The sequence below is a fragment of the Myotis lucifugus genome, unplaced genomic scaffold (assembly GCF_000147115.1).
Source record: "Myotis lucifugus unplaced genomic scaffold, Myoluc2.0 scaffold_5, whole genome shotgun sequence".
Classification (NCBI taxonomy): Eukaryota; Metazoa; Chordata; class Mammalia; order Chiroptera; family Vespertilionidae; genus Myotis; species Myotis lucifugus.
Window position 1 is genome coordinate 11488797 of NW_005871053.1, and position 22939 is coordinate 11511735.

The 22939-nt window shown below is 42.8% G+C and overlaps 1 non-coding gene across 1 annotated transcript; it reads left to right on the forward strand.

Annotated features, from left to right (window-relative positions):
- The first annotated feature begins 22088 nt into the window (after positions 1 to 22088).
- LOC111823608 lies at positions 22089 to 22197 on the forward strand. Its single transcript, XR_002826677.1, has one exon. It is a non-coding gene; the product is annotated as a U6 spliceosomal RNA (small nuclear RNA).
- Positions 22198 to 22939: the final 742 nt, after the last annotated feature.

Here is a 22939-nt window from a genome sequence, read left to right on the forward strand (position 1 = left end):
GCCACACTTCCCACACTGCAGGAAGAGGGACCAGAGCAGCTGGTGTCTGATCTGGCTGGACTTTCCACTCACTGGTCAGAGGGACAGTGCCTGTGCCTCCCAGGGCATACCTTCTCTCTTCCTCCCAAAGTAGCTCGTGCCAACTGCTGCTCATTTAACCACACAGGTGTGCTACAAATAAATAGGCATGCCTAAGAATCATTTTGGAAGCATCTTAATTTAATTTGTTAGTGTTTTTGTTCTTTTTTATTCAGAAGGAAAGAGAAAGGGAAGAAAATAAGAGACATTTGATTAAAAAGCTATTGCAGTTTCAAAGGCCCTTTTCCAGGCCCCACTCTAAGGGATTTCACTTAAAATGACAGCCTGTGTTATTTTGATGCTACAAGTCCCAGACCACATTTTGAGAAATATTGCCTCTAACTCAACCCTCTAGCTTTAACAGTTGAGGAAACTGAAACCACAGAGGTAACTGCCCTCGGCCCCTGGTAGAAGAGCAGCAAACATTTATATAGCACTCATTATGGGCAGATGTTTTACACATGCAGTAGTAACTCCTTTCATCCCCACAATTCCACAAGGTAGATATGGATAGCATCTCTTTTTACAGATGAGGAAACTAAGGCACAGAGAGGTGAACTAAGTTGCCCAAGGTCACACAGCAAGACAATATCAGTTCTAGCCTTTGAACCAAGGCTGCCTGTCTCCAGAGCCCACCATAACGACTACCCACAGGGGCACATGTGGGTTAGAACCCAGCCCGTCTGACTCCCCAGCCAGGCACTTTGAAGGCTGTGATTCCCAAGTAAGAACCTGGGGTTCAGTTGGTCACTGAGGACTCTGGTTATTTCTCTTTTGGGGGAAGAGCTGGCTGGTTTCAGAGACTGTCCCACACCACTTGTTCCCTCTGCCATGTTCCACACTCTTCTTTGCTGCAGTGGTTCTCAACCTTCCTAATGCCGCGACCCTTTAATGCAGTTCCTCATGTTGTGGTGACCCCTAATTTCATTGTTACAAATTGAACATAATTAAAGCATAGTGATTAATCACAAAAACAATATGTAATTATATATGTGTTTTCCGATGGTCTTAGGCAACCCCTGTGAAAGGGTTGTTCGACCCCCAAAGGGGTCGCAACCCACAGGTTGAGAACCGCTGGCTCAGAGCATCTTGAGGACAGAGGAGGTAGATTGAGAGCTACTAGTAAGCTTCGCTTTAAGTGACACATTGTTTGAGCAATGAAACATATGCATTTCAGTAGCAATAGGGCCAGGAGAGAAAGAGATATCACATACCCATCCTTGAGTGTGTGCTGGATATTAGAACCCCCAAATTACACTTCCAACTTTGTCTTATTGTTGAACTTTTCTTTCTTTCTTTCTTTCTTTTTTTCTGTCTGTCTTTCTTTCTCTTTCTTTCTTTCTTTCTCTCTTTTTGTCTACACTGAGAGATGGAATTTCTCATGGGAGAGTCTGGGAAAATCCAAAGTTCCAAGCCATTAAGAAGAAAGCATGGAGAGTCCTGTTAACAGAAATAAACCCAACAGCAGAAGGATCTGACTATAGATTGGAGTACACCCATCTGCCGGAGAGAACAACCTTCATGAGACAATTCTCTTTACGACTCTGCTGTTTGGAACCTCTGGCAGGTTGCAACATTAACTAAGCAAAGCCTTTTATTTCTGAACCCCTCTGTTAAAAAAAAAATCCTGCCTGGTCTCTAGTGAGCCCTTTCTTGCTGCTTTGTTGCTGGTGCTGATAGCAAAAGGTTCTCATTCCAGCTGGTTCTGCAGCTCTAACTCAACTGCTGCCGACTACTTCCTGACTTGCAGAAATCTCATTTCCAGGTCCCTGCTGGTTTCCGAGTGAGGCTGATTGCTGGCTCTGGTTCCCAGGAGGCTCCCAGGCTCAGCTGAGCTGCCAGCTTCCTGCCACACAGCCTTGTTCTCAGAGCCTTTATCCTGGTTCACCAAACTGCTTCTCCGCCAACCTACTGTTCTTTTTCCTTCCCATTCCTGCACGATGTTGTCGTGATAAAACACCCAGGTGCAGGGCCACACAATACAAGAAGCAGAGCTCACCTTAGTTGTACACATGCTCTCACTAACTTCTGGTCTCTGGATTGTCACAACCAATAAGCATAATTTGGGGAATTGTCTGGGATCTAAGTAGTCTTCATGGGTTTTCCCACATTCAAGGCTTTTGGAGATGCCCTTTGTCTTGTCTAGGAAATTCTCCTATATTCCTAGATGCTGCTAGTCAATGTTGACAATGTTTTCAAATGCCTTTTCTGCAGCCATTGATATGATCATGTGTTTTTTCTCCTGATTTAGACTGTTGATAGGGTGGATTACTTTGATTGATTTTCAAACACTGAACCAACCTTGCATTCCCAGGGTAGACTCCACTTGGTCTTGGTGTACTGTTCTTTTTGCATGTTGCTGGATTTGATGTGCTAATATGTTGTTGGGGACTTTGGTGTCCATGAGGATATACCTGATCTTGTAGAAAGAAGTTTGTCAACCCCTTATATCCTGAGATTGACAGTGACAATGATGGGACCGAGGTGATAATGGAGCTAGAAAATGAAAGGTGCCTGGGTCCCTAAATCACTTTGTGAGAAAAGCTACCTTCCAACCAGGAGCAGTATTATTATAAGAAAAAATTAGTTTCTACTGCATTTATTATATGTCAATATATGCTTTGGAAACTTATTTGTTACAACAGTTTACCCTACTGTGAACCAAAAAGGGGGGGGGGGGGTGCTCTGTAATAAATTGGTGACCAAAAGTAACCTCAGAGGGTGATCTGGGCAGGTCATGGTGGGCAGTCATACCTCAGGCCTATAACTTTCCTAGTAAAAGATTATCTTTGCCCAAACCAAGACCTGTCCACTGTTTTTGTGCATCTAGATTAACACACCTTTGAAATGCCTCTTTTTCAGACCCCTCAGAAGAATAGCCATCCTCAAGAGAGCACATAATCCTGTTAACTATTTTGTAATCCATCACAGAGATTTCCCTGCCTTGCTTTCTCCCAGTTCATGCAATCTTCCATACATTCCCTCTTAATTCCAAATGTATACAAAAAACTGAAAACTGTCATTTTGGGAGGCATTTTTCTTAGTCTGTTGAAATCTTGCTTTCAGGTATATCCTGTTTAGCTCTAATAAACCCTTATAAAGTTTTTCAACAGGTTTGGACGTTCTTACATTGACACTACCGTGGCAGATTGATGGCAAAAATGCCTCCAAATCCTTACTCTTCCCTAGATCTCTTTTCTATATAACTTAGCAGTACCTTTCCACTGTGGGTGGGGCTTTCTGTCCCAACCCTTGACTCTGGGTTCAGTGCTGAGACTTGGAATATTAGCAAAGATAATGCAAGCAAAGGCTTGAAAAAGCACTAGCACTGCTTTCTTTCTCTTGCTCCACTGACTTTGGAATGAGAATAAGCCCAAGCTAAACTGCTGGAGGATGAGACTCATGGAACAGAAGTGAGTTGGCAAAGTTGTCCCAGCCAAGACCCTACACATGTAAGAGAGCCCAACCAAGATCAGCAGAGCCACCATCCAACTTATAAAATCATAAGCAAAAAGAAGTCTTTCTTGCTGTAGGCCACTAAAATTTTGTGGTCATTTGTTACATAGCACATCATTGTGATAATACATAACTATATGTCTACTAATACATACATGTACTAGTATGTGTTGCTTACTCTGTTTATAAGCAGAGATCCCTATCTGTATAAAACTTTCCCAAAACCTTATGAGGCAGCTACCATATTTCCTTGTTACATATGAGGAAAGAGACTCAAAAATGGTAAAGTGACTTGTCCATATTGCCCCAGTTGGAAAATGCCATGGCTGGGACTTTAGCTCTGATATTCACACTCAAAGTCCAATGGTTTTTGCCACAAAAATCGAAGCAGCCTAACATCTTCCTCAAGTGTCATGAACTCTAATGTACCCAAAAGCCAGGCAGGCCACCTGAAAAGCTAAAGGGACCACTCACATGGTCAGAGTGTTGTCAGGGTATGGTGGAGATTGAGGAATCTGAAAATCACGTGGTCCATATAAAGGGTCCACCACAATTCAGCTCAGGCCAAATTTTGCCCCACAGAAATGAGGTCCAGCTTGCTACATGGCATGGTTTTTCAAGAGAAGTCAGAAAGCCAAACTTGTATATAAATTGTTCTATTTTTAAAAGTTAGCTCTATTTTTAAAAGTGCAGTGCAGGCCAAAAAATATGTGTGCAGTATCTGGCCCCGAAGCTGCCAGCGTGTCGGGGCTGCCTTATATTGGTACAATGCTTCACAGTTTAACAAGTAGTTTTACACCCAGTATGTCCTGTTTCCCATATAGAGACCTATAACGACAGGTAAAGAACCTACTATGATTAACACTTTTGGAGATGAGGCTCAGAGAAAGTAAGTAACTTCCACACAACCAATTAGCAAAAGTTGAGACTAGCATCATTGGCCTTCAGGTTTCTGTACTTGTTATTCCTTTTTCACATCAACTGCACAGGACAGATGAAAACTCACCTGTGTCCGAGGCACAGGTGGGATGGGGCCGTGCAGAAGGCTCCATTATATCAGGAAGCCATGCTCCTGTCAGGTCTGCAAAGCTCTGTACTGTGGGCAGATCTTTGTTTAAATTTAGCAACTGATTATAGTCACTCCCCCAAATAGTTTACTTTCTCTGATTATTTTCTTCTTTTTCTCTGTAAGTGAACCATATCTACTTATTTAATTTATAAAATTCTGTCTCCCCATCAAATAGCCTTAGGCTACAAAAAAACAACAAAGAAAATTCCTAATTAAACTATTAAAAGAGTTTTAAAAGCTAGCAGAAATGATGACAAAAACATAAACATCAAATCTACAAATTAAGCATGAAATGACATTAAGAAATAATTTCCTCCCAGTATCCAATCAAGGTGGCTCAGCAGACTGCAAAGATAATACAACATGCAGCAAAGCATATAATAAATAAAGGGCCCTCATCAAAATGAGCATGTAATTTCTGCACAGGGAGCGGTACTGTGTTTACTTACCTGTTTACTCGCCAGCCATTTTAGCAAGCTTATATTTCAATGAGACGAAGCAGGGAAAGTGTAGGAGGCAGGGAAGATGAATAGATGTCTTTTCACAGTTTGCAGCTGGCCAGGAGTGGCCGCAAAGGCTTTGGAAGGTCAAGGCGTCCCTGGAAGCATCTGTCTCTATTGTGAGGGCTCTGGCTTTTCAGATGGGCCTGAAAGGCTGAAGTGAAGACTATAGGAGGCACACAAGGACGAGGACAGCAAGGACACACAAGGGCACCCATCCAGACCTGGCAGGCATCCATCTTTAAAAGAAAGACCCTTCACCAACAGTCCTATTTCCATGAATGCTAATGACACAATAGCTAATAGACTTACAACAGTCCACAGATTGCCCGCATAAAAGGAAACACGTTTAGTTGATGCTGAACATTAAATGTGCCTGAGAAACCCCGTTGTTGAAATTTCAGTCTTTTTTCATATTATTTTGACATTGAGAGATATATTTGCTTTGGCCTCACTCTGAAGAGAAGAAAAAAAAAAAGGTCTTTTTATAAGACCAAAATAAATAAAGATTACTCTCTCACAAGATTGTTTTCATCCTGCCAAGTAAATAAAGTGATGACTCAATAAGCAGAAATTGCACCTCAAATCCTTAAATAATTATGACCAGTGTAAGCTCTGTTAGCTATTACTGGTTGCTTCCTTTTTTCTTTTTTCTCTAAGCAACTCACTCAGCAGAAAATATTCTAACAACATCAGAGTGATCGCACTGAGTCCTGAGGAGACCTGACAACTGGGTGAAGGGCTTAAGGAGAAAGACTATGGGTGTGGATTCCCCACCACTACAGTTTCTGGAAAGTTCCCTCCGACAGAGCTTGGACTTTTCCCATCAAAGCTATGGTCTGGTGAAGCTCCTGTTTGAAGCCGCATAGCATTTTCTAACTTGCTAAACGTTTGTAGTCTTCAGATCAGATACTTGTAGGCGCCGCTCCCAGGGAGTTTGGAAGCTGCCCCAAGGGCACTTTGCTGAGCCAGGCAGCCACCTCGAGTCCCGGCTGGCTGCACACCCACATGATGTGGAATGGGGAGACTATAAGGTCAGGTGCCTCCCTCCATTCGCAGGTTTGGCACCAGATAAATCCATTAGTATTTCCCCTTGAAAGAAACAGGTTTGTCAAACAAAGAGATGGAGCTTCCCCCACATCCCACAATTGCTATTACGGGAATTTTTAGTGAGTGACCAAATACTAGTAATTAGGATTTCCACAATGGATTCTCTTGCTTAAAAAATATACCACCTTGAGCTGGTTTGGCTTAGTGGGTAGAGTGTTGGCCTGCGGAGTGAAGTGTCCTGGGTTTGATTCCAGTCAAGGGCACATGCCCGGGTTGTGGCTCCATCCCCAGTGTGGGGCGTGCAGGAGGCAGCCAATCAATGATTCTCTCTCATCATTAATGTTTCTCTCTCTCTCTCTCTCCCTTCCTCTCTGAAATCAATAATATATATATGCCAGATTTATTTTTCCATGGAGACAACCAATTCTGGACCCGTGTCTATAATATCCTCTCTACTAAAAGATTATTGGGGTTTTAAATGAGAGTTGTATTAGAGCCTACCTAAGTTATACCCATCAGAGCATTTAGTTCCAAGCCATTGTCCTTTTTACTTAATGTCAAACAGGCAATCTTTGATAGCATCATTTGAACACTGAACAGCTGCCTCCTTCAAAATCACCTTCTCACCATAGATCCCTCTCTTATTATTCGTCCCACAAACATGTACTAAAGCCCACTCTGTGAAGGCTGCGAGGCCAGACCCGAGGAAATGACAGTGAGCAGACGCCGTCCCTGCCCCTTACAGTCAAGGGAGGGAAGAATATTGTGCAAACTGCTTTTTCACATTCCAAGGAAAGTTGCCTTCTACTTGCATTTTATGTAAGACTATTACTCAGAATCCTATTTCTTTTTTCATTAAAAATTTCTGATGATAAAAGATATATTTTTTCTGCTGCAAAAATATTGACATTTATGCAGGAGAAAAGTAAAGCCATGAGTCATCCTCTGACTGACAGATAACTGGTAAAATGTCAGCGGTGCATATATTTCCAGAACTTTTTCACTGTGTGTCTATGCAATTATATGCACCATCTTGTAAAGTTTATTGATAGAAGAGAAGGTACAGAGAGCACAGAAAAGAGAGGGAGAGAAACAGAAACAAAGAAGCAGAGACAGAGTGACTGAAGCCAAGAGGCAGAGGCAGAGAGAGGGGGAAAGACAGAGGAAGAGAGAGGGCACGCTGGCCGTTTCCCTTCAACCAACTTGGGTCTCCTTCCTCATGAGGAGGACCAACCGGTCTCAGGGTCCCGGGCCAGCCAACTGATGAGTTAAAAGCCTTTACCCAAGCTCACTGCATCTATAAACTAACGGCCCTGCAGGAACTCCTGCCCACAAGCCCACGGCCTCTGGAAAGCTACACTGGGCCTGTTCGTAGTCAAGAGTGCTGGTTTCCCAATTTCTGATTTAAAAAAATTTTTTTTGGTGTTTTTAAAGAATTATGGGTATGGCACCACATTTTTCTTTTTGCTTTTCTTTATGTTTATATCTCAGTGTCTAATTAGCTTGTCACTTCATCTCCTGGTTTGACATTAAAGGGTTTATTTGACAAAAAAGCTAAGAAAATGCTAACTCATAATCTGGCATAAGTTTCTGGCTGAGTCTAGGTCAGTGATGGCGAACCTATGACACGCATGTCAGAGGTGACACTCGAACTCATTTTTTTGGTTGATTTTTTCTTTGTTAAATGGCATTTAAATATATAAAATAAATATCAAAAATATAAGTCTTTGTTTTACTATGGTTGCAAATATCAAAAAATTTCTATATGTGACACAGTACCAGAGTTAAGTTAGGGTTTTTCAAAATGCTGACACGCCGAGCTCAAAAGGTTCGCCATCACTGGCCTAGGTCATTCCTGAAGAAAAGCAGATTAAAGATATTTAAATGTTCTACAGCAAATGGGTTTCAATTCAAAATACACCCAAACCATGTGTCAGAGCCAAGCAAGATACATGGCCTTGTCCAGACCAACAATTTGTTTCTCACTCCTTACGTGGGGGTTTTGATGTCACGTGGAGAATGACTATATTTTCACAGAAAAAAAGAATGAAGTCTGATGATTCCCATCATGGTGCCCCTGGCCTGTCCGATATCCTCACAGAAAGCATTCTTCGTGGTTTCACCCAGGGGCTCGATAACGCCACATAGTTACCCCCAAAGCAGAAGTAACCGCCACTGATGACCTGGGGATGGTCCAGGGCAGTGGGATCAGAATTGGGCTCCTCTGCCCGTGAAGCAGCATCTGCTTGGGGACAGCCGCTCCTGGCACGGCCTTCCAGGGACGCCTCCAGCAGTCCAGCCAGCATGCTGCTGCCTCGGAAGAAATCGTGCTCACTCAACCCCATTTTTGCCTCATCATGAGGAAGGGAGATTAGCCCAAGGACCAGCTTTCCTGATAAGCATCACTGATGGGGATCCTACTGAGCCCTGACGCATCTGTGATCATACCCCACGCTCTGTAGTCACTTAAAATCATAATATCACCCTTATTAAAAAGGCAAATGGTGTCTGTCAGTGGGCTGTGTAAGCCCTAAAACATGACATTGGGAGGGCAGGCAATTTTCCTTAAATGCTTCCTGATTACCCGCTCTTCGGATCTCCCTTATCTCCTCCCGCCTGAAGACAGACTGCCAGCAAAGGCCGCCCAGCCCCGTTTCACGGCCAACGGCATGGCATAAATCCATTTGCGAGCAGTGATTATAATGAGCGGAGAAATGGCATGCCTCTCTGGTCTCTCTCCACCATCCAAGCCTGTAATCTTATCATCATCTCCCGATAACACTGACGTGGTCTTCCATCAGCCACCTGTCCTCTGCCTGCGGAGGCCAGCCTGTGGGCCTGGGAAGGAGGGCCGCTCAGCCTCTTGATAAGAACCTCTTCCTTCCACCACCTCCCCATGCTCAGAACTCTGAAGCTTTCCCAGAATGTCCAGGACTGATGGTGGGCTAAAGACATTTTGGACTACAGGGGGGAAACCAGGTAGGTGTTTTCCCTCTAAGCCAGCGGTTCTCAACCTGTGGGTCGCGACCCCTTCGGCGGTCGAACGACCCTTCCACAGGGGTCTCCTAAGACCATCAGAAAACACATTATATAATTACATATTGTTTTTGTGATTAATCACTATGCTTTAATTATGTTCAATTTGTAACAATGAAAATACATCCTGCATATCAGATATTTACATTACGGTTCATAACAGTAGCAACATTACAGTTATGAAGTAGCAACGAAAATAATTGTATGGTTGGGTCACAACATGAGGAACTGTATTTAAAGGGCCAGGAGGTGGAGAACCACTGCCTACGCCCTGAGAAAGAGTAAGAAGAAAGTCCGAGCAATGCAGCATCCTGCCTGCGTCCAAGTCCCCATTCAGCAGGGACCAGTCTGTAGCCTCCACCGACACCAACGGGGCCACTCCGCCTCCTCTCCTCTCAGTTGGGAAGGTCTCCCACAGCAAAGGGCAGGGATGGCCAAAGCGCAGGACTCCCCAGAGGGAGAGGAGAGGCACATCAAGATGTAAAGTACAGCACAGGGAATGCAGTCAGTAATAGCACAATGGCTCTGTATGGGGCCATTCGGGTACTAGAAGTATCGGGGGGACCACTCTGGACATGTTATCTAACCACTTCGCTGTGCCTCTGCAACCAATACAGCATATTATTGAATGTAACTGAAAAATTAAAAATTTAATTAAATAGAGCACAGCGAACATTATTCCATTTTACCAAAGGACCTGATTGGAAGTCACAATTTTTATATTTACTACACACACATAGTTGCACTAAAAGTCACACCTATTGCTTAATATTTTTCTGAGAAGAGCACATTAAACAAAAATGTATGTGTGGTGGGAGGGAGTACGCAGCCAGTAGTTTTCCATCGAATTTTAAAGCATATTTACTTAAACCTCACTAATTTTAACTCTTCTTGGGCTGCAGCTGACAATGACTACATGGTTCACAGATGCAGATATATGATTTTTAAAAAGGGAAATTTTTCGGGCTGAAGACCAGTGACACGTGCCAGAAAGGTCAAGCCAACGTCTGCACGCCAGACAGGCCTGCCGTCTAGGTCTCCAAGGTGGGAGGACATGGCTTGGGGAATTCTTTCTCTTACCCTGTTCTGTTTCCTTCGGCGCTTTCACTGCTCACCTCCGACGTTGCTGCAATGAACAAGCAAAAAAGCAGACTAGTGACAGCTGCCCAACACCTGTGGCCCTCAGCCTGCACCAGCCTCCGTGGCCGCCTGGGACGCCGGGCCCAGGCGTTATCTTTCACTCACTCAGCTCCTGGCCAGAGGAGGAAGGGCCTTACCTTACCTGCCATTGTTCCACCTGAACAAAGGTGAGACTAACCGTAAGGAAGTCCTGCTCCCAAGATAAAGGACTACAGAGATGAATAATTAATAATTCATGGGAACTTGACGCGGATGGTAAGTGTGAGGCCAGGGTGAATAAAAGAAAGAAACACTAAACGAAAAGGCCAAGTTTTGTTCATAAGGAAGGTCAGAGAGGGGATGTTCACGTTCAATTGCTGAGAAGAGGAGCCTCCTTTTCCAAATGTTAGTATTGGACTGAGAACCAGGCCTTCAGTTCCAATGGGCAAGGGCTGCTGGCTATTCATAGAAAATGTCCTCTTTCGAGCCTGCTCACCCTGGTTTCTATATCGGGCTCGATTCTGAAGACCCATCCATGTTCCTCCATGTCCCACGAGCTCCCATTCCTAGGAGACTCCCTTTTCATTTTCAAAACAGTTTAATGTTAAAGGCACAATGACTCAGCTAAGGCCACTCACTGGTTCTTTTATCTATGTCTTCATTCGACAAATATTGACAAAGTCTCTCTCTCTCTCTCTCTCTCTCTCTCTCTCTCTCTCTCTCTGTGTGTGTGTGTGTGTGTGTGTGTGTGTGTGTGTGTGTGCGCCAAGATCTGTGCTAAGACACTAGTGCAGCGGTTCTCAACCTGTGGGTCGCGACCCCTTTGGGGGTCAAACGACCCTTTCACAGGGGTCACCTAAGACCATCGGAAAACACATATATAATTACATATTGTTTTTGTGATTAATCACTATGCTTTAATTATGTTCAGTTTGTAACAATGAAATTGGGGGTCACCACAACATGAGGAACTGTATTAAAGGGTCTCGGCTTTAGGAAGGTTAAGAACCACTGCTCTAGGGTCAAACAGGAAAATAAGACTCCGAGTGTCTTCAGGCAGGCTGGCAGCCTCACGGCTTCACACGCCTGTGGTGTTGGTGGTCATCTCCACATTGCTGTCTCCAGCCCAGACTTCTCCCCTGCACTCAAAACGCAGAGCCAACAGGGCACGCAGCATCTTTCCTGGATATCTGCTGCTGTCTCATAGGCATCGAAATGGGATTTGTCCAAACCAGGACTCTGAACCTGCTCCTCCTGCAGCCTTGTCTATCTCCATTAAGGCAACTCGGTTCTTCCCTTTGTTAGGGTTTTTCTTGGAGTCGTCATACTTTCTGTGTCAGTCAGAATCTGTTTGGGAACTGGAAACTACAACCGTTATTTTAACAGGAAGAGTATAATACAGGTAATTGTTAACCAGGTACTAGAGAACTGAAAAGGCCATCAGGGACCACTGAGGTAGCCAGAGATAGTGCAGAAAGCAGCCAACACCCCTCAGGCTGGGCGATAGGAAGGAAGATTGGGGTCACCTTAGCCTACAGTCTGTGAAGAGGGAACCGCAGAGCTGGCTTGGACTTCTGAGGAGAGAACCATGGCCAGGAGGTGCTGGTACTTCTAAGGGGCCCAGTAGTTCTGGGAGTGTGAGGAAAAGTGGCATTTGGAACCAGCTACTGCTGCAGTGTCACAGACAGGAACAGGGAATCAACGGGATGGCACATGTCCTTCTCCCTCTCCAGCCTTGTATGTCCCTCCAGCACCAATAACATGGAGCTAGCTGGCAATGCCGAGGAGCACGAGCGATCTACCTCTTTGGCTACTTAGCCTCCACACACCTGTACACAAAACTTCTTTCTCTCACACCCCACCTCCTACTGCCAGCAGATCCTCTCAGCTCTACCTTTAAAATATCGCCAGGATTTCACTGCTTTTCACCACTCCACTGCCACCATTCGGGTCTAAGCACCACCAGTCGCACCTGGGTCATCACAATAACCTCCTAAGAGGTTTTTGTTACTGTACCCCGGGTCAGTTCTCCACGCAGAAGAAACCATGGTTGCATTAGTTAGCTAGCACTGCCACAAACATAGTGGATTAAACTACCACAAACACAGTGGATTTAAACAACAGAAATGTATTCTCTCAGTTGTGGACGCCAAAAGTCTTTCATCAAGATGCCCCCGGGGTTGCTTACTTCTGTAGCAGCGGTTCTCAACCTGTGGGTCGCGATCCCTTTGGGGGTCGAACGACCCTTTCACAGGGGTCGCCTAAGACCATCGGAAAACACATATATAATTACATATTGTTTTTGTGATTAATCACTATGCTTTAATTATGTTCAATTTGTAACAATGAAAATACATCCTGCATATCAGATATTTACATTACAATTCATAACAGTAGCAACATTACAGTTATGAAGTAGCAACGAAAATAATCTTATGGTTGGGGGTCACCACAACATGAGGAACTGTATTAAAGGGTCGAGACATTAGGAAGGTTGAGAACCACTGTTCTGTAGGCTCCTGACAGAAAATCTAGATATTCCACGCCTCCCTCCTGGCTGCTGGAGGCTGCTGGCGGCTGCTGGCAATCCTCAGCATCCCTTGACCTTGAGGATACATCGTTTCAGGCTCTGTCTTCACAGGGCCTGCTTTGTCTCTGAGTGTTTCTAGTGTCTTCTCCTCTTCTTATAAGGACACCAGTCATTGGATTTAGGGTCCATCGTAAACCCAGTATGATATCATTTTGATATCATCTGCAAAAGACTCTATTTCAAAATAAGGTCTCATTCACAGGTACTCTGGATTAAAATCCTAGAAAAATCTTTTAGGAACCACTACTCAACCCACTCCAGTGATCACATTAAAACACAAATTAGATCATGTCACCCCTCTGCTCCAATGGGTCCCTTCTTCCCTGAGTAAAAACTGCACTCCTGCACAATCTGGACCCTTCACCCTTCTGACTTCCTCTCTTGCTGCTCTCCCCAGAAGCTATGCAGTCCTGCACAATCTGGACCCTTCACCCTTCTGACTTCCTCTCTTGCTGCTCTCCCCAGAAGCTATGCAGTCCCTCAGCACAGCACTCAGGCCAGCCTCAGGCTGCCCCTCTACACTCTCCCTCCACATTTCCCAGGGCCGTCTCTCTCTTAGTTTCTTTAGACCATGTCTCATAAGTTACCTTCTCAGCAAGGTTCCTCCTAACCAGGCCATATAAAACTGAATCTCATTATTTTTCCAGATTATTTTACTTTTAGGTTATCTGTCAGCTTTTTTAAAAATATATTTTTTTATTGATTTCAGAGAAGGAGGGAGAGGCAGAGAGACAGGCTGGCAGTCTTAGAGATAAAGATAAAGTCTTAATGGCGATCATCAACAAGTCAACAAACGACAAGTGCTGGTGAGGATATGGAGAAAAAGGAACCTCGTGCACTGCTGGTGGGAATGCAGACTGGTGCAGCCACTGTGGAGAACAGTATGGAGTTTCCTCAAAAAATTCAAAATGGAACTCCCATTTGACCCAGTAATCCCACTTCTAGGAATATATCCCAAGAAACCAGAAACACCAATCAGAAAGGACATATGCACCCCTATGTTCATAGCAGCACAATTTACAATAGCTAAGATTTGGAAATAGCCTAAGTACCCATCAGCAGATGGGTGGATTAAAAAATGGTGGTACATTAATACAATGGAATACTGTGCTGCTGTAAAAAAGAAAGAACTCTTACCATTCACAATAGCATGGATGGACCTAGAGAGCATTATGCTAAGCGAAATAAGCCAGTCAGAGAAAGATAAAGTCACATGATCTCACTCATTTGTGGAATATAATGAACAACATAAACTGATGAACAAAAATAGATCCAGAGACAGAGAAGCATCGATCAGACCATCCAACTTCAGAGAGAAGGCAGGAGAGGGAGGTGGGCGGGGAGGTAAAAGATCAACCAAAGGACTTGTATGCATGCATATAAGCAAAACCAATGGACACAGACACTGGGTGGGTGCGGGCATATGTGGGGGTGGGGGTGGCCCAGGGAGACGTCAATGGGGAAAAAAAGAGACATATGTAATACTACATGTAATACTTTAAACAATAAAGAATTTTAAAAAATAAAATAAAAAAGATAAAGTCTTAGAGAGATAAAAACATCAATGATGAGAGAGAATCATCGATGGGCTGCCTCCTGCATGCCCCCTACTGGGCACAGAGCCTGCAACCTGGGCATGTGCCCTGACCAGGAATTGAACCGTGACCTCCTGGTTCATAGATTGACACTCAACCACTGAGCCATACTAGCTGGGCTCTGTCAGCTTTTTAAAGATGACTTTTTATTAACTACTTTACTGGGATTTAATTGCCATAGAATAAACTGCACATATTTACAATGTACAATTTGGTAAGTTTTGACACTTCTATACACTCATGAAATTATCACCATTAAGATAGTGAATTACAATTAAAATAGTGAATATAGCCATCACTCTTAAAATTTCCTTGGGATCTTTTATAACCCTTTGCAACCTGCCCGGACCTGCTTTTTGGAGGTTGTGGTTTTATTTTCATTCAGTTCAAAACACTTTCTAATTTTCCTTTGACTTCTTCTTTGACCCATTTAGAGATATGTTTTTCAGTTGCTGCAGATTTGGAAATTTTCCAGAGCTCTGTCTTTTGTTGGTTTCTAATTTGATTCTATTATGACTACAGAATAAGCTTTGAGTGACTTGAATCCTTTCAAATGTACAAAGGCTTTTATATGCTGCAGAATATGGCCTCTCTTGCCAAATGGACAGTGAAAAGAATGTGTACCCAGCTCTTATTAGGTGCCGTGTTCTCTAAATGTCAAGTGGGTCTACTCGGTTGATAGTTTTGATCTGGTCTTTCAAATCTTTCATTTTCTTTTTATTCTCTATTTATTCTATTGATTATTGAGGGAGGGGTATTGAAATCTCTAGCTACAATTAAAGATTTGTCTACTTCTCTTTGCATTTGTATTAGTTTTCACTTCATGTATTTCAAAGCTTTATTTTTAAGTGCATGATATTTAGGATTGTTATGCTCTATTGATGGACTGACCCCTTCATGATTAGGAAAGGACATTTTGTCTCTCTGGTAATACCCTTTTCTCTGAATCTACTTTGTCTGATGTTAATATAGCCACTACAGCTTTATTGTGATTGGCATCAACATGGTAACTTTTGCTCATCTTTTTATATTTGATTTATTTGTGTCTGTATATTTAAAGTGCGTTTCTTACAATGTGTAATTAGTTCTTGCTTTTTTATTGAATTTGACAATCTCTGCCTTCTAATTGGAGTGTTTAGACTATTTATATTTACTATTATTACTGATTAAGTTGGATTTAAGTCTATCATCTTATTTGTTTTCTATTTATCCCATCTGTTCTTTCTTCTTTTCCCATTTTTCTGCCTCCTTTTGGAGGAGTACTTCTTAAAATTTCATTTTCTCTCCTTTGTTGGCTTATTAACTATAACTCTTTGTTTTCTTATTTTAGTGGTTTCTTTGGGAGATTATATTATACTAGAGGCCCAATGCATGAAATTCATGCAAGAGTAGGCCTTCCTTCCCCCAGCTGCCGGCACCAGCTTCCCTCTGGCACCCGGGACCCGGGCTTCCCTTGCAGCCCCAGCTTCGTCTGGAAGGACATCCAGAAGGACATCCAGTCTAATTAGCATATTACGCTTTTATTATTATAGATATCTTTAGCATATAACAGTGGACTTTCAAGTGATATATGTACAGTAAAAGAGTCTTACAATATTTTTTATGGTTTGTTCCCGGGTTTCAGCACCAAAAATAACAATAATAATAATAATATTTTTTTAATTCTTCCTTCTAGGCCTTTATACTATATGTTTTCATGCATACTACTTATAGATATGTTATAAAACTCAAAATTGTTATTATTTTTGTTTAAATAGTGAATTATTTTTTGTAACAGCTTCATTGAGTTATAGTTGACATACTATACAATTCACCCTTTGAAAGTGTACAATTCAATGATTTTTAGTATATTCATAAGACTGCAACCATCACCACTATATAATGCAGAACATTTTTACCACACTAAAAGAAAAGCCCTGACCTTTAGCCAATACCTCCCAAACCCCCAGCCCTCACCACTCTAGGTCACCACTAACCGACTTTCTGTCTCTATAGATTTTACTATCCTGGACATTTCTTATGACAGGCTCTTTTCACTTAGCATATAACATTCTTAAAGTTAACTCATGTTGTAATATGTATCCATATTTTGCCCTTTCTTTTTAAAAAAAATATTTTTTTATTGATTTCAGAGAGGAAGGGAGAGGGAGAGAGAGAAACACCAATGATGGGAGAGAATCATTCCTCAGCTGCCTTCTGCATGCCCTACTGGGTATTGAGCCCACAACCCGGGCATGTGCCATGACTAGGAATTGAACCCTGACTTCCTGGTTCATAGGTCGACGCTCAACCACTGAGCCACACCAGTTGGGCTACTTAATTTTTCATTTGTAATCTTGTATTCTTTTTCTTAAAGAGGACCTCCATTATTGTGTAATCTCTGGCCCCATACTCAGGCTCTTGTGCTGAACCACCTGGTTTGGAATTCTGCCTCCACCACCTACTAGCACTGTGATCTTAAGCAGCCTCTGTATCTGTTTTGTTTGGGGTTTTTTTCCATCGGTAAAACCAGGATGACAATAGGACTTACATTATGATGTGAAACATTAAATGAGCTAATATGTGTAAACCACTTAGAAAAGAACATGGAACATAGAAATCACTCAATAAGTCTGTTATTCTTCTTATTATTTGAGCATCAACAAGATATAGGTAGAACTATAAATTATGGGATCACCCACAGAGAGTATGAGGGCTTCGAATGAAAGATCTGTATACTAGCATAAGTGGTGAGAGCAGGGGAAGAGATTACAAAAGAGACAGAGTAGTGACCAGAGAACGAGATTACCCAAAGAATATAATGTCCTAGAAAATAAAGTAAGCAAACTTCCATAGAAGGGAGAGATTAATCTGTTCTGTGCCACTAAAGATCAAGATGAGAACTTAAAAATACCCCCTGGATTTGGCAATATAGTAGTCATGACTAAGACTGTAAAATGGGGACATGAACAGGCACCACCACATATGTTAATAGTGAGTATTAAATGAGAAATCCATACTAATTCCTTAGAATATATTAATCATTCAAAAAAATATAAGATATTTTCATTACTATTATTATCAAAATTATGTATATCATTTACATCACTGGTTCCAGCCTGTGTCTTACCCTAGTACAGTGGTCGGCAAACCACAGCTCGCGAGCCACATACGGCTCTTTGGCCCCTTGAGTGTGGCTCTTCCACAAAATACCACGTGCGGGTATGCACGTACAGTGCGATTGAAACTTCGTGGCCCATGCGCAGAAGTTGGTTTTCGGAAAGGAGATAGATGAAACAAGTATACAAGATGAGTGTGGATGGAAGAGTTGGAAGGGGTTGACCTCAGCGAACGTACCTCAATCAGATTGAGGACATTTTTAGCAAAGGCCAGCTTAGGAGTACCCTAATTAAGTTAATAACAATGTACCTACCTATATAGTTTAAGTTTAAAAAATTTGGCTCTCAAAAGAAATTTCAATCGTTGTACTGTTGATATTTGGCTCTGTTGACTAATGAGTTTGCCGACCACTGCCCTAGTATATAAATGTTAGGATAGAGTCTCTGTCTGGTCCTACTGTCTTTATTTGCCTTGATGCATTTTCACCCACACCTTGAGGTATGCTACTAGGGGGTCCTTCTCTCTCTCTCTCTCTCTCTCTCTCTCTCTCTCTCTCTCTCTCTCTTACACACACACACACACACACACACACACACACACACACACACACACACCACAGACTATCCTACAAGCTTACTTTTCTTTTTTCCAAGGGCAATTGTTTCCCCCTGCCTTCATACTCCTCCCTATCTCCCTATCTTATTAAAGTAGTGTAGAATTCACCAATAATTAGCACTCCATGTGGATTCAAAGGCCAAGGCCAATCCTGGGTCAATACTGAGTCACATGTTCATATCCTTTAGGGCTAGGAGAGATGCCTGGGCCCCTCTGGCTTCTATAGGAGAGGCAGAGCTCAGCTTTCTACCAGGATTGCCTCCAAGTAAGAAGTGGACTGGATTCTTAGCAGCCAAAGACCAGTGACCAGTGTACCCTACACTCAACTAATTCCAGCATTCCAAGGACATAACCAACTCAACCAAAAGATATGTTGTTCTACCTTTAACTATATTTCTAAATTTTCTTTTTAATTTGAAGAGGTACCAAATCCATTTGGTCACTTGTTTGTAAGCCATGTGAATTCTAAGTGAAAAACTGGTCCTGTGGTTCTGATTCACTACTATATGAATCATATTAATGCTATTTGCAAAGATCTGTAGGGAGCCCCAAATTATACCTTTCAAGGTAAGAAGTATAACTTGTACCAAGAATCAAATTATTCAAACCCAAAACAATCCTGTGTTCAAGCTGAAAATTTGTTCCCCCAGCTTCTCTAAGCCTTGTACTGTGAGTCATTCTAGATGACTAAACCTCCCAATACTTGAAAGCTTAATCATTTAAACAAAAAACTTTAGAATTTTAGTGATGTGAGACAAAAATCTTCCTAAATAAAACTATTTCAACTTCCTAAGCAAGGCAAAACGAACATAATTTTACCTTCTCTTAGAGACTCAGGGTCATCCATAAAAATATCAGTTAATGGCTCATTCTAGAATAGATTTAAGACTCCAAGGGTTATTTAACCCTACCCTAAATGGCCCAGATGGTTGGTTTTGAGTTCTTGGGACTATTATAGTTTTTCTGTCTCTTTTCTTATTGGTACCTGTCACTTCCCGCCACTAGAAGTTTGCTGATCTACAGTAGCTTCTTCCACATTAAACTATTTGTTGCTTTTTAAATCTGAGAGCTTAGATACCCTGTGAGAGTTCGTATATAGTACAAATTGATTCTAAATGGGGCCCTGAGAGATTCCACATGTGAACAACCTAAAGTTGCTCAGATGTTGTTTTTTTAAAATCAGTAAAGCATAAATAAACAAAACAAATGAAACATTTTGTGACATCCACTCTGGGTTCTCTGATGTTTTGTTGGTTTTTCTTACTTTGTGATTTTGGCCATGTCCTATAACCACGAGAAGACAGGCTATGGCCATGAGAAATGGGGGGGCAGGGGGGGAGGTTCTGGCAAAGGAGACAAGGCCTCAGATGTGCTTCATTCTCTCTTTATCATCAGGGGCATCAGCCGGCTGGAAATAGAACCAGTGGCTTGGATCAGCAAATAACTGAAATACCTCAGGAAAGACTTGGGACAGAAAGGCCAGGGCAGTCAGAAACAGGTACCCTCAGAAATATTTCCTCATTCCTCACAAAGAATTACTGAAGGCATGAGATCTTGCCCCGACCCTGGGACCTGGTTGGAAGAAGCAGCTTTGTTCCCTGGGTTTGGCTGGATGGGCCAGCTCCCCAGGGGAACAGAGGGCTGTCAGACACCGCACTCCCATCCCAAGAACCGGCTCGCAAGCAGGGCTGCTCCTCTGCCGCCTCTCCCTGCAGCGCACCACCTGGCCCCAGGATTTCTCTGTACTGGGAGAAACCTCTGCCCAACATTTCAGTCAATCCTGGGGAGCATTTTCAATAGGTGAGTGAGCTTCCAACTATTTAACTCCTTAAACAGCAGAAATCTCAACTGTTCCCTAGAGTCTGTGCTTTGGCTCCGAGGAAGCCCTTTCCCAATAATCTCCTGACACAGGGCAGCTGAGGCACTGGCCATCCGTCAGCACCAAGGCTAAGGAGCTCTTGTCTTATGGCCTGCTTCTCACATCCCCACCTTCTGCTCCCCAGGCAGGCTGGCTCTTGAGCTTCTTTCCAGCCTCTTCCCTTGGGCAGCTTCCAGCTTACTTGACCTATTTTCTACCAGCTCAAAACAGAGGGCATAGAAAAGTGCTGAGTCACTATAGGGTCTGTGTTGTTTCCCATTTATAAAGCCCAATGTTAAAACAAAATATCACTTTTTAGCGACCCCACACCTCATAGGTTTAATGGTCCATTCTAATTAATAATCAGCTACATTTCTTTCTTTACCTTCTTTCCCTAGTGCTAAGAGAAAATAAAGTTCTTCTCTTTCAGTAGATTCTAGATCAGGGGTGGGCAAACTTTTTGACTCGAGGGCCACAATGGGTTCTTAAACTGGACCGGAGGGCCGGAACAAAAGCATAGATGGAGTGTTTGTGTGAACTAATATAAATTCAAAGTAAACATCATTACATAAAAGGGTACAGTCTTTTTTTTTTTTTTAGTTTTATTCATTTCAAACGTAGTTTGCCCACAGCTGTTCTAGATCCTGTATTTATAAATATCATTAGAGGCTATACACTTTCACAATGATAGGAAAAGTAAAGATGTTCTCTATTTACCCAATCAGGACAGAACTATTTCTCTGACTATTACTAGAAAGTTTTCTCCCTTCTCCATCTTCAGCTCAGTGTCCTGGGTCTCTAGGTTCATAGTAGCTATTCAAGACACATTCATTGGTTGAAAGAATGGCTAGAGATGGATAAATGTCTCCACTTTGTCATCTTCCAGGGCATCCCCCAAACTTGTCAGAGAACCCTCACAATGCTTCTTGGAGGCTCTTCTTCAGGGACCCATGATCAAAGGGGCCTCTCTGAAGCCTATTTGAGGTTCATACAACGGAATTTAATTATTAAGACACTTCTATTTGCATCTTTGTTTTGTTTGCAGAAGAACTGGATGAAAACCTAGCTCCCTGGGTCCTGGGGAGAAGTTCTGAGTGAATGGTTGGACAATTTTGTGTTTCTAGTACAGCTCAGCTCTCAGGCACCTTGGCATCCACTTGGCCCTGGAATGGCTGTGCACAGCCAGGGTTCTGTCAGGAGTTCAAAGGGCTCCTCCAGAGCTCTGAAGCAATTAAATTTGGGACTTGCTCTACTTTGTTATGAGCCTGTAGGATTTTTTTATCTTTTCAGAAGTCTTGGCAGCTATTGGCCCCTCTTTAGAGAACATCCTCCCTCGAACATTACAAGATGCTACAGCCCACTGAGAACTACAAAGGCAATGGCCCTGGTTACTGACCCCACAGTATGTCAGAGGCCAGGGACTCAGTGTCACAGGCCAAACTACCCTAGTGAGACTCAGCGGCTGCAACTTCCCTAGTCTCCCAGCTCCTCCCGTCTGTCTCTCCCTTTTCTGGAGCTGAGCCAGGCTTCCAGGGGACATGTCCGCCTCGCCGTGGGACTCCTTGTTAACATTGCTTCTTTTCTCTTGTTCTTTGCTCCAGTCCCACTGCAGCTTCCTATCCCAGCATTGCCAACCAGATCTGATCCCACTCCTGATATGGCCTTCCCAAGAGTGGGCTTTGAGCCACGAGAAGACAGGCTGTGGCCATGAGAAATGGAAGGAGCCTCTCCAGGACAAAAAGAGGCCACATCAGTAACTTGCAGTGCTGAGCACAGGGAAAGTGCTCTTACAACTGTTACTGTTCCGATTATTGGTTGCATAGTCTTAAAGTGACTCCCCACATATTGCTTCTCAGTAGCAAGGGAGAGAAAAAACAAACACAGCAACCACACCATGGGGAAAGTGTATAACACCTTGGCTGGATGATCAAAATCAACTTTATCTATAACCTCAATCTAACCATGAAGAAACACCAGGCAAATACACAATGAGGAACATGCTGTTCAAACAACATGGTGAGTGGTGCTCCCTTTCTCAACACATATACTAAAATTGGAATGATACAGAGAAGATTAGCATAGCCCCCCTGCACAAAGATAACACACAAATTTATGAAATTTTAAAAAAATGTGTGTAGGGGGAATGAGGGATCAATGTCATTAAAACAGATTAAAGGAAGCTAAAAATACATGACAAGAATATGCAATACTTGACCCTAGACTGGATCCTGTACTAGGGAGGGGGGAGGGGATGCTTTAAAGGCCATTGACAAATCAACAAAATTGATATGTGAAGGCTAGATTAGACAAACGGACTTTGTTCATATTTTCATATATTGATCTCAGTTTGAATATTTAGTTAATAGAAAGACTTTAGACCTGGCAGGAAATTCTCCAAATATATTTTTCAATGGGTGGTAGGTTTTAAAGTGTCTCTAGGCTTTCTGGGATGGATGGCAGACAATTAGCCTGCCTCTTGCCTGAGAAATCAGACTAATTACTGGTGAGGCTTGGCTAATGGGGTCTTTTGTGAACTCCCTCCTTAAATGAGAAATCTTTAACTTTTCACAAAAACTCAATCTCATTTGTGCTGCTGATTCCTAATATTTCTAAATAATTGCTTGGCCTCTGGGCTTGTGTAGTCAAATAACCCAAATCAAACCAAGCTGCTGTGGCAGAAGAAGTTTTTATTTTGTGTGACTCTACCGGAAGAAACAGACTGAGTTTGGAATCATCATAAGCAAAGACTAGCTGCAGCTCACTCCGGAGCCAGTTTCGTGGACCTGGGCTGAGGTGAGTTTACCCTGTTTGGGCTGAAATGGCTTATTGAGATGCTCACACCGTGAACACTGGCATGTTTCAGAACTCACAGTT